Source organism: Schistocerca piceifrons, chromosome 8, assembly GCF_021461385.2.
Source record: "Schistocerca piceifrons isolate TAMUIC-IGC-003096 chromosome 8, iqSchPice1.1, whole genome shotgun sequence".
Taxonomy (NCBI): domain Eukaryota; kingdom Metazoa; phylum Arthropoda; class Insecta; order Orthoptera; family Acrididae; genus Schistocerca; species Schistocerca piceifrons.
This window is the reverse complement of record NC_060145.1, coordinates 323,480,029-323,492,641: the sequence shown is the minus strand read 5'-3', so window position 1 is coordinate 323,492,641 and position 12,613 is coordinate 323,480,029. Positions and strand designations below refer to the sequence as shown.

The 12,613-nt window shown below is 42.2% G+C and overlaps 1 protein-coding gene across 1 annotated transcript in view; it reads right to left on the bottom strand.

The window, feature by feature from the left end:
* LOC124711590 (cadherin-23) overlaps window positions 1-10,621 on the bottom strand; it is a 407,580-nt gene extending 396,959 nt beyond the window's left edge. Inside the window, exon 1 of the mRNA XM_047241742.1 lies at window positions 10,377-10,621. The gene's annotated coding sequence lies outside the window, so the exon portion shown is untranslated. The remainder of the gene's footprint in view (window positions 1-10,376) is intronic.
* Window positions 10,622-12,613: the final 1,992 nt, after the last annotated feature.

The following is a 12,613-nucleotide window of genomic DNA, read 5'->3' as shown; positions in this document are numbered from 1 at the left end:
GCCATCTGATCAAAAGTATATGGACACCCCAATGTTGTGCGGAATTGACTGCTAGGAAGGAGGCGTGCAGTATTGTGTTGTCAGTAGAGCAGCAGTAGCAGTAGCAGCAGCAACAGAACGAATCGGCCAGGACAGATCAGCGACTTGGAACGTCGACTTGTCGACACCTAAGAAGTCCATCAGGGGCATTTCAAAGGGTTCTGCAACCTACAGAATATGTTTGTTCTACATAGCTATCCTCCTGCCTGTTACCATAGAATAAACAGTATTTGTGGCCAAACTGAAACGGTCAATGTTCAGTCCAGGTTTTATTCCAGAACTGTTGATCTGTAACGTGAAACAGAAGGAAGTTATAGTAAAACTAAAGAAAACTATACAGATTTAGAATTTCCTCAACAAAAAGGTAAAATAAACGTAAATTGCAAAACAAAAACATACCAAACATTGTCAATACTTTGATAAGGTTCTATGAAATATGTTTCTGTTTCTCACAAAAAACTTTCACATTTATCAATAATGATAGGAAACTCCTACCTACGTTCATGATGAACAATGCTCTATTGAGTAGGCGTAGGTTCGAGTCCTTCCTCGGACATGGGTGTGTGTTTTTGTTCTTAGGATAATTTAGGTTAAGTAGTGTGTAAGCTTAGGGACTGATGACCTTGGCAGTTGAGTCCCATAAGATTTCACACACATTTCAACACTTTTTTCTATTGAGTATAAAATAACAATAATTCAGTACATTGTATGGATCGGAAATAACAGCCAACCAGTTGCAACTGGTTGAAATAACAGACAACCATTCCACTGAAGTCCGCCCCCGGTAGCTGCATGGTCTAATAAAAAAACTGAGTTAATGGATCACCGACGAACTGAAACAGGTGTCTTATAACGTCCGCCCCGAGCAGATGCAACGAACTAAAAAAAAAAAAAAGTCTCCCTGACTAATTGTCAATCCTCTGGGCCCTGGTTCGATTCCCGGCTGGGTCGCGGAATTTTCTCAGCCCAGGGACTGGGTGTTGTGCTGTCCTCAACATCATCCTATCATCCTAATCGATTGTAAGTCGCCGAAGTGGCGTCAAATTGAAAAATCGGCACCCGGCGACCGGTCTGCCCGACGGGGGAGCCCTAGCCATACGATTAAATAAATTCCATTGAAGCTCTTGCATTTACAGTTACTGAAACGCAACAGTGTTTAAAATCTTTTATATATCATGTTTGAACATGTAAACTATACCTGCATCAAAAGTAATTGCTTTGGTTACATAAAAGCACAGAAGTTACGCGATGAAATAATTTTTATTACTTATAAAACGCAATCAACATTCTACAAGGATATAAAATACGCAATGGACTAAAACGAATGATGTGCGGTTCTAATTATGTGCAAAACAAACGAACAAATAAAAAAACCAAAAGAAGTTGTCGGCTCCCAGTTTCTCTCTTCACATTCGTTTATGTTTCTTTCCCTGCCAATTCTACCAATACTACTGGTAATTCTGCCATTTCATACATTTATGTAGTGTACACAAACTATCGAACCGTAGTCTTGGTAGAGCGCGAATCTAGTCGTGCATCGCGAATGGGGGAAGATCAGCTCTTAAGTGTTAGATAAGCAGTACGCCTTTTTGCGTACAAAGTGCAAATGGTCCAAGCATAGCAGCCAAACGGTCATCCTCTGCGATATGCATTGGCGTGTTTCGTGCTGGATGCCATAGATGTCGTCAGTGACTACCTGACAAAGTTCCTGTTTACAGATGAAGTAACGTTTCCACATTTCTAGACATATGAATCGCCACGACATTATGATTTCAAGCTCCAGAAACCCACACAATACACGTCAACACATCCGTGATAGCCCGAAGCTTAGTGTTTGGTGTAACCTAATGCTCGATAGGATGATAGGCCCATTTTTCTTCCCAGAGGAAACTGTAACGAGAAATGATTACCTGGTCATATTAAAACAATTCCTGCGGCGACAGGAAAGGCATCCGACCGCAAGGTTGAATAAATTAAATTTACCAAATCTTGAGTGCAGCGGATCCCATGCCAGACGTGATGAATGCTTGTAAGAAGACTTCTGGATGTTTAAAGCTGGCGGAGCCCCCAACATTTAGGGTCAACCCATATACAGGATGGAGAAAAAACAACCTGACAGAAGATTGTCGAGTCGATTAAAATTTTCCAGGTAACCACAGGTGGGATTAGCACTGTTACGGAGTTACGTGGATAAAACGACCGCCATTCACCGATGACCGCGCAATAGGATGTGCATTTAAAGTAAGTTGCGCCAGCTAATACCTGTTATGCTAAAGAGCGGAGATGCTAACTAAGCTAGCTGAAGGTAATGATTTGAACTGAACAGTCAAAGTTAGGAAGCTTTAAACTCCTACTCGTAGCTAGTTACGTTAGACGCGAATTTTTCGAGACCATTGCAAGGTAAAGCTTGACTATTTAATCAACTTCGCTAGAAGTACTGGAACGCCATAAACATAGCAATAGCGTAGTCGGGCAAGATCGTACTCATAGACACACCCAGACACGCTCACTTACTGGATAAATTTCAAAGCTACCTCAGTGACTGGCTAAGTTTTACTGCCGTAGATTCTTTTCTGACTTACGGTTGTTTGGTCGATTCAACCTCTCTCAAAAAGGAAGTTGTGTGTAGCTTATATTTTCGCAGTTTATACAGTAGAACTTCGGTATCAGGCATGACGTTTTAATTCATTAATTCTTTACTATTAATTCTATTCGCAACTAATTTTTCCGACAGTGTCCACATGTAGGACTGAGTGCAACTGCAAAATTATATCACTGCACGAAATATAGTTCAGCCGATATCACGTCATAAACTTTGAGATGGGTGAAAAACTAGCTTTCCTTAAAACAATACGCAAATTACCTAGGCTATACTCACCTATTGGACATTCGACGACTCGGTAAACCAACATAATTAGAGTTTTGCGTATTCAGTTGTAAAGTTGATGAACATCAAATATGAAACACATTAACTCATTTGCAAAATAATGAGAATTCGATTCTTTAAAAAATCTGGGGGTGGGGGAGAGGAGCCGAGAGGGTAAGCTGGTCGTTTATATTGTCAATTTTCCTTTTCATACAGGAGACAACTGAAAAAGAACACAAAGTCTGACTGACGTCATTAACTTTGAGGTAAAAACTAAAAAAAGTATCGCAGTGGAGGTGCAAGGATGGTGTTATGCAATAGCCGGCCGAAGTGGCCGTGCGGTTCTAGACGCTTCAGTCTGGAACCGCGAGACCGCTACGGTCGCAGGTTCGAATCCTGCCTCGGGCATGGATGTGTGTGATGTCCTTAGATTAGTTAGGTTTAACTAGTTCTAAGTTCTAGGGGACTAATGACCTCAGAAGTTGAGTCCCATAGTGCTCAGAGCCATTCGAACCATTTGTTATTCAATAAATAAAGTACATGATTCTCCAGTTTTCACCCTACTAAACAATAATTGAATAAGGACCAGTCAAATGAAAACCAGAAAGCTGGAAGAAAGTATGTAAATTGTTTATTATTTCTAAAACATTTATCCCAGTGTGAGACAAAAGAGCCATGGAAAAATGTTTGTGAGCAGGAAAAATGTTTGTGGTTGCCCACGCAACCGTGATTGTACCCAAGCATGCCACCCTTCGGCGGAGATTTAAAAATTGTTTCGAGTACGCTGCATATATTTCTCTAGAAAGCCTTTATACGTCCTCCACATAGACCCAATCTATGCTGAAGAAGTTTCCGTATTTTTGGAGTGCCGAACAAAGAAATTCGTGGTCGTCGAATTGTTTCGGACGAAACGGTGCACGGCTGGGTACAGTTATGGTTCCGTAAGCAACCACAAATATTATTCCATGAAGACACTGACCGTCTTGTCCCACAGTAGGGGATACTCGTACTAACAGTTATGACAATTATTTTTGAAACAATAAACAGTTTACTAACTTCTTCCATCTATCTCGTTTTCATTTGACTGCCCCTTGTAAATTCAACATCATTAACAACAAATGCAAAACGTAATTCTAGGTTTTCGAAATAAAATCTACTATGCTTTTCCATTTGGCAAAATGTAAAAACAAAGTCTGAGATGTCATACATCCTCATATGTCCATAAATCCAATAAATGAATCCACTTAGATCCCATGTACCGGGTGAGTCATTAATTTTTCTCCTTTCAGCATCCAGTCTCGTAAAGTTCACACATTAGCTGCGGTGAGATAGACCCACCAATAAATTCAAACAAATCAAGGCTTTTGGGCCATTGCCGTTAGTCCCGAGACAAACGTGAACCCCGTTCTCAAAAATATTCAAGAAGAAATCGCCTATTGTATTCAATGCTATGCTGCTGGCTGGATGTTGTTGAGATGCATGTGCACATAATGTATTGATATCTTTGCTCAGGTGAATACCACGAGAATAATTTCCTCCAGCCGTGCTGAGCAAAGGGTTCTGCACTGAAGCGCCAAAGAAACAGGTATGGGCAAACATATTCAAATACAGAGATATGTGGCAGGGAAAAGATCCTGCAAGAACGGGACCAACGACAATTGAAGACAACCGTTCAAAGTGACAGAAGCGCAGCGCTTCCGCAAAGTGCTACGGATTTCAGTGCTGGGGCATCAACATGTATCAGCGCGCAAACCATTCAACAGAACATCATCGATATGGGCTTTCGGAGTCGAAGGCCTGCGCGTATACCCTTGATGACTGTACGACACAAAGCTTTACGGCTCGCCTGGACCCTTCGACACCGACATTGGACTGTTGATGACTGGAAACATGTTGCCTGGTCCGACGAGTCTCATTTCGAATTGTATCGAGCGGATGGACATGTACCGTATGGAGACAGCCTCATAAATCCATGGGCCTTTCTTGTCGGCAGGGGACTGTTCAAGCTGGTGGAGGCTCTGTAATGGTGTGGGGCGTGTGCAGTTGGAGTGATACGGGACCTCTGATACGTCTTGATACGCCTCTGACCGGTGACACGTACGTAATCATCCTGCCTGAGCACCTGCATTCATTCATGGCCATTGTGCATTCCGACAGAGTTAGACAATTCCACCAGGACAATGTGACATCCCACACATCCAGAATTGCTGTAGAGTGGCTCCAGGAACACCTGAGTTTAAACACTCCCCAGACATGAATATTGTTGAGCATATCTGGGATGTCTTGCTACGTCCTGTTCAGAAAAGATCTACACCCCCTCGTGCTCTTACAGACTTATGGACAGTTTTGCAGAATTCATGGCGTCAGTTCCCTCTAGCACTACTTCAGACATTAGTCGTGGCATTAGACGTGATTCGTCCTGTTGCGGAACTTCTGCGCGCTGCGATATCAGGCTTGTGTACCAGTTTCTTTCCCTCTTCAGTGTATAATAACCTTAACGTCAATCTTAATGATGTTATCATGAGCAGTTAATATTTAGTTTTTTTTACTTGTTGTCTCTGGTCTTAGCCTTACTTTACAGTTGTAGGCACAAAGAAATAGTACAAACATATTAAATCAAAATTGCTAGCCTCAAAGGACTAGTCCACACAGTTTAATAGTTTATCGCGCTTAACTGTTTATCCACACAGTATAACGATTTATGTTGCTTAGGGTTCTTTTCTCTTTTTTTCTCAAATAATGTTTTAGTTACTTTCATAGTTATGCTAATTGTGTGCAGCTAACTCCACCATCATCCAGTGTAACTGGAAATACGTGAATGTGCTCCATCAAACTGTTGTGACATAATGAAAATCATCTTTCCTCTTCATTGAAGGCGTTATCCAAAGCGAACACGGCAGTCACTCCCTTCTATTTCGCTCCATAGGTTAAATGGTCCGGGCAGAGTGTTGTAGAGCAATGCATTTTTTAGTGGCAGACCATAGAACGCTATTGAATACGAAGCATAAGAAGCCACCGCGGGGACAGATCGTCGATGCCGACGTCATTAGGGACGAAACGATTGCTATGTTGCCAGGGACGGAGGTGATGTGATAGGACGTGACAGTGTTGATGGAACCATCCCAGCATATACCAGGAAACATAAATCAAGATGGCATTACAGTAATTCGCATTATCCTACCGTGTACGAGTTCAGTGTTTTACGACAGCGACGCAAGGCTCGGCTTCAGTTTTATAGCGGCGACACTGCTAGGTAAACCTCCTGATAACTTTGTTTAGGACTTGGAAACTTTTTAATTTACCCATATGGATCCTTTTAGCTACACCCCAAGATAGTGATTATTTGCGAGGTCATTCCCAGTCCCAGTATTTTTCTTATTAGCAAAGGAAACCTTCTAAAAAACGTAGTCGAAATTGAGTTGGATTGGAGCTCTTTACATTTGTTGCTTGGGCACTGTTTTTTAAGCAAAAATTTGGAGGGTTGGTTACGAAAATTTCAGTTTGGCTATTCTTAATATAACATAGTCGGCATCTCGTCTGCGGTTGCATTTATTTACTTCTTCAGACAATCTTGACAGCAGAGAATCAAGGCAGGCAATTAGTAAATCTTAAAATACTGTACTTTTCAGCAACTTACACCGCTTCCGAAAGGTACGGAAGGCTTTTAAAGGAAACTTTCTCTCTTGTGCTAAAACAGCTGACTCTTTCAGAGCCAGGTGTTCAGAGTGAAAGACTGCGGAAAGCAGATAATGAATAAAAAAGGGATTGACTCTCCCAACGGGTAACGACAAAGGCGCAGTTTTCACTCTGCCACCATGCCTTCTCTTACACTTTTTTCCCCTTCTCTGTCGGTTCTGGACGTTGCACACCGTCTCCTGGAATGAGCTGCACTGCGAGTGATGGCAGTAAAGTGTTAAAACAGATTTAGACGCTACAGGAGTCAGCATGTTTGAGATATAGTACCGAAAGAAAGCAGAACCCTTGTAATTGGAAATTTGAAGGAACGGTTAAGGAAGTATTTAAGACTTACTTGTTTTCTAAAGGATGTCAAAAATTGAAAAGGAGATTTGGAAATTTGTGGTAAGCCCTTATGGCACCAAACTGCTGAGGTCATCGATCCCTAAGCTTACCCACTACTTAATCTAACTTTTAACTTACGCGAAGGACAACACACACTCCCACGCCCGAGGGAGGACTCGAAACTCCGACGGAGGGGAGCCGCGCGGCCCGTGACAAGGCGCGGCTATCCCTCGGGGCTTAAAAATTGATTAACAAATGAAGTGCGTAACGAAAGTACTAGATCAGGCAACAGAGAATACGATGGCGAACTCTTACTGCCGATGCAATATTTGCTAAGGAGTTTGGCAACAGAGGCAGCAGTAAAAAAAAAAAAAAGGTCAATTATGTATCAGAGACTACAGTGTTGGATGCGTCATAACAAATATACATAGCATATCAGGGTTACGTCAATCCAGACGAAAACTCCGATGTGATCCAAAATTTCTTACATTAAATTTGGAATACGAAAGTGGAACAAGATATTTAGTTTCAAATTAGGTAACCAGTGTAGTGATCAAAGAGCAGCGAACTTGTGTGTCACAGCTTGATGAACTGTACTGAAGGCGTTGTTGTTGTCAGATATGGCCATTTAAGACAGAAGAAGACTCGAAGTACCAACAGAAAAGGCGTGACATTTTACTGCCGTGGGTAGTATATGAGATAATTAGGAAGTCATTTCACATCTCATATTTAAGTAAGCACCTGCTTAGTACGACTTCTGAACAGTAGATAACTCCCGATATTCTCACCTCGAAAAATATTTTGCCTCTTCAACATCTCTAGGAAGCAGACTGATTTTGTAATATATCAACAAAGTCATTTGGAAGCCAGTGTGTCAGAAAACATTCACTCAGAGATCACCTTTCAAGAGATGGAATAATAATATTTTCTTTCACGTCTGATGGCAGCTTTCTTACAACGAGAAAGCGCAAATTTTCTTAAAATAATTGCGATTGCATCCATTTCAGTAAGAACTTGTTTTTCCGGTTTTGGACTCTTTCCAAATGCGTTATTTGTTTTACTCTGAATGTGTTTATGATTTTATTTAAGGCTGATAAGAGGTAGATCTACAGGCCTTTCTTCTATCTAACCAGGCATTTACCATTACCTTCTGTCCAGTGTGTGTAAAAGGTTTCATTGTTTGTGAAAATCTACGTATTTCCTTTTTGCTAGATCGAACATGATTTTATATCGAAGACAATGAATGCTCCAAGAGAAGTGCAATAGGCGTTGTTTCACGAGTGTTTCAATATTTACTTGTCTAATCAGAAATCGAATCGGTGAAGAAGAGTCATCAAAACTTAGATGGGAATTAGTCCTAGTTCAAAATAAAAACAATGGAAGCTCGTGTTAATCTCGAGAATAGTGTTAGGATGATGTCAAGAATATTAAAGGAACATTGACATAGTTTTGACCGACCTATGGATGGTAAAGTTTAACAATTTATAGCGCTATAAGGCCATAAGGATGAAAGAGCGGGACAAACGTTATAAACTTGTTCGTGAATAAATGAACAACCAGGGAAATCACTGAATCAGGAAACGAAAACAAAGCTACATGAAAAGATGAATGCGCACTATAGTAATGTAATTAATTTATTGTTAAATGGAATAAAAATCTTTACATAGAAATAATCGAAAGGAAAAATAAATGTCAGCGCAACACACTGTCTCTTGTTTATTGACGACGTAGCAGTAGCTGCTGACAATAAAAATAAATTTAAGTAAACAGAGAATAATTTGACATTTGTTTTGTTAGATTATTGATAATCGCAAAACTTAAACTAGTTTATTATTAAAATGGTGACAAGATCAAAACAAGGAGTAAGAATAATTATAATAGTGAAAAAGAAAAGTAAACAAGTGAATAAATCCTTCTATTTTGACAACGATTTTAGAGGTACGTAGAACGACCACTCAGGGCAAAAGAACACACACGGGGAAAGAAATAGTCTGTAGGGAACAATACATAATGACAGAAAGAATTATTTCTTAAGATATTCGACTGGGCTTTGTTACTAGTTAGTTTTCAGAAATAGGGGTCCGAATTTCCAGAAACAATAGAAATACCGCTAAGACGGAAAATGGGATAAATGAAGTAATATGGTATATGTGACATCTCTGGAGAAAGCTGCTCCAAAGAATCTAATTACGAAAATCATCTTCGTGTAGGTGAAACTTACTTGGAATACATTTGGCGTGGAAGAACTCTCGGAAAGAAAGAAAGGGAAATCCGAGACCACGATCAGGGAGAACCGGTGGAGGACATGGGGTACAGACATTACGAAAAACTTTCGTAAGTATTACTATGTCGTCAGTGAATATGATACTGATTGTTGTGCTTCTATTTAGTTTACTTTCGGTGTTCTTGATTTAAAGATTATTAATCCAATTTATGGCGCAATAAATTAAATTTTATAAGACACATTTCTGCCTTACCTCTCCTCTTGTTTACTTTTTTCCCCGACTTATTAATTTCGACGATTGTTCTTTGGGTGATGGACAAGTTATCCTGTTCTTCCATATGAAACACGTGCTCAGCCGCTAGAAGAGTTGTTTCACACTGGTCAATGGAAGCTGTGTGTGTGTGTTTTTCTGCCAAGGGATTGACATCTTTATAGTGCAAAAATAACTGAAACGCTTTAGCGACAACGTGTAATTGTTAGTAAGTGTTTAACATAATTACAAAATCTTACGAAACACGTTCCTTCATACAGCGATTACTTATTCTAGAGACGTGGATTTCAGTTAGGCCAAAAATGTAAATGCTGCTGAGGCTGTCAGTGTGCTGCGTCTTCGGTGCAAATATTATAGAAACTGGGCTCTGATTGTTTATTCAAATCACAAAATTTCATTACATTAATTTTCCTGTTAAAACGTGTTTCGGCGCATTTGTGACATAGTCAGTGCTATCTGCCATTATTGAAGCATTTATTTTCAGTTGGTTAGATTTCGCAAGGCCTCCATTGGCTGATCAGGTATCTTACAGTGATCATAGTTGCTCTTGTCATTATTCTCATCTTCTTGTCTTGCAGATGGCGTGGAAAAAACGCAGCGGATATTATTTTTGGTAACTTCAAAACACAATTGTGCGTGGTGACAAAGACAACTTGCAAGCTATGACATGGCGTCTAACCATTTACTGAATTTCCCACGGAGTCTAACCAGCTAGAAATTGAAACCAGCTGACGATGGTACAAATGTGTCGAAACATGTTTGGGCAAGAAATGTAATCACAGAAGATTTTGTGGTTTGCTTTAACAGGTGGAACCCATTGCCTATAATTTATTCTGCAAACACGGCAGTTCTTCAAACACAAAAAACTAGCCACTGATAACTTGTGTTTGTTATTGCACCTTGGATTAATATAAATTGAAAAGTTTGGTAATGTAGTTCCGAAGATGGAACATTACCTTTGCAAAGGGCCTGCCAGCTCGCGCGACGCCGACTCGGAACGGTGGAGGCGGCAGACCTCTTCGTCACGGTGTGCTGAGACGAATTCGCGGTTTGTCGGGGGTCCTGCCCGGTGGAATGGCCGGCGCGTGAAGAATCGGCGCGGAAGCAGCCCTCGCACGCAGAGCACCGCTGCAACACTTGTCTACACACGCACTCAGTGTGGCGATGCTGCGAGGACTGGCTGTGCGTTGCTCCGCCTTGCCTCAGCTCCGCGCGCGGGCCACTACAACGGTAAGTCCGACCGCATTCCGAAGCCGGGTGAGCGGGGGGCGGTAGAGCAGACAACTGCGCTCGGGGAGGCCTCTGGCGGCAGCCGGCGGAACCACGCTCACTGTGCCTCCCGTCCGGCCCTGAACCTTTCTCGCAGCCACCCTACCAGAACGGACTTGACACTGCACGCTTCGGATTTTAGCATTAAACACGGACTCGTTCTAAGCCATCAGTTTTAGGACTGGCATCACGTTGCACTCCTCCTCTTACTATCTTGTGCTGGCATTTTCAACTCTGCACGTTGTCCACTGGACTCGCATTACGAAAACTACATTGATGAGCCAATACATAACGACCATCTATTTAATAGAGTGTTAGTCCAACTTTAGAATGCACTATACCTACGATTCTGCTGCGTGCTGTTAGCTAAACTATACCGCAGCGGCATGAAGTATCTACACTGAAGAGCCAAAGAAATTGGTACACCTGTCTAATATCGTGTAGGGTTCCCGCGACCACGCAGAAGTCCACAACATGATGAGGCATGATCTCGACTAAGTCTGAAGTAGTGCTGGAGGGAACTGACACCATGAACCCTGCAGGGCTCTCCATAAATCCGTAAGAGTACGACGCGGTGCAGATCTCTTATGAACAGCACGTTACAAGGCATCCCAGATATGCTCAATAACGTTCATATCTGGGGAGTTTGATTGCCAGCGGAAGAGTTTAAACTCAGAAGAATGTTGCTGGAGCCACTCTGTAGCAAATCTGGACGAGTGGGGTGTCGCATTGTCCTGTTGGAACTCCCCAAGTGTGTCTGAATGCCCAATTGACGTGAATGGATGTAGGTGATCACACAAGATGCTTATGTACGTGTCACCTGTCAGTCATATCTAAACGTATCAGGGATCCCGTATCACTCCAGCTGCACACGCCACACACCGTTAGAGAGCTTCCACCAACTTGAACAGTCCCCTGCTGACAAGCAGGGCCCATGGATTCATGAGGTTGTCTCCATACCCACTACACATCCATCCGCTCAATACGATCTGAAACGCGAATCGGCCAACCAGCAGCCGGTGTGGCCGAGTGGTTCTGGACGCTTCACTCTGGAACCGCACGACCGCTACGGTCGCAGGTTCGCGACCTACCTCCGGCATGGATGTGTATGCTGTCCTTAGGTTAGTTAGGTTTAAATTGTTCTGTTCTAGGGGACTGGTGACCGCAGATGTTGTTCCGTACTGCTCAGAGCCATTTGAACCATTTCGTCCAAACAGGCAACATGTTTCCAGTCAACAGACCAAAGTCGGTGTTGACGGGCCCAGGCGAGGCGTAAAGCTTTTTGCCGTGCAGTCATCAAGGGTAGACGAGTGGGCCTCCGGCTCCGAAAGCCCATATCGATTGTGTTTCTTTGACTGGTTCGCACGTTGACGGCCCAGCATTGAAATCCGCAGCAATTTGAGGAAGAGCTGCACTTCCGAAAGATCTTTTTCAGGCCGCAGCGATGCCGGAGATTTGAAATTTTGCCGGATTATTGATATTCACGGTACACTTATGAAATGGTCGTACGGGAAAATCCGTACTTCATCGCTACCTCGGAGATGCTAAGCCCCATCGCTCGTGCGCCGACTCTAATACCACGTTCAAACTCACTTAAATCTTATTAACCTGCCATTGTAGGACCGATAACCGATCTAACAACTGCGCCAGACGCTTGTCTTATATAGACGTTGCCGACCGCAGCGCCGTAGTCTGCTGTTTGCGTATCTCTGTATTTGAATACGCTTCTTCGGTGTTCCGTACTTTCCCTTTTACCTAGGATAAATATTATAACTAAGATGATTTCCTTTGGTGTCTGAAATCTTTTATGTGTGTTACCTGCAGTGAAGCTTGTCTGAATTGTGCATGTGAGGCGGATGATTCTTTTTTGTGGAAGAATTGTAGTGGAGGGGGTCCATCGTCATGAAAAAAATACAAATCCTGC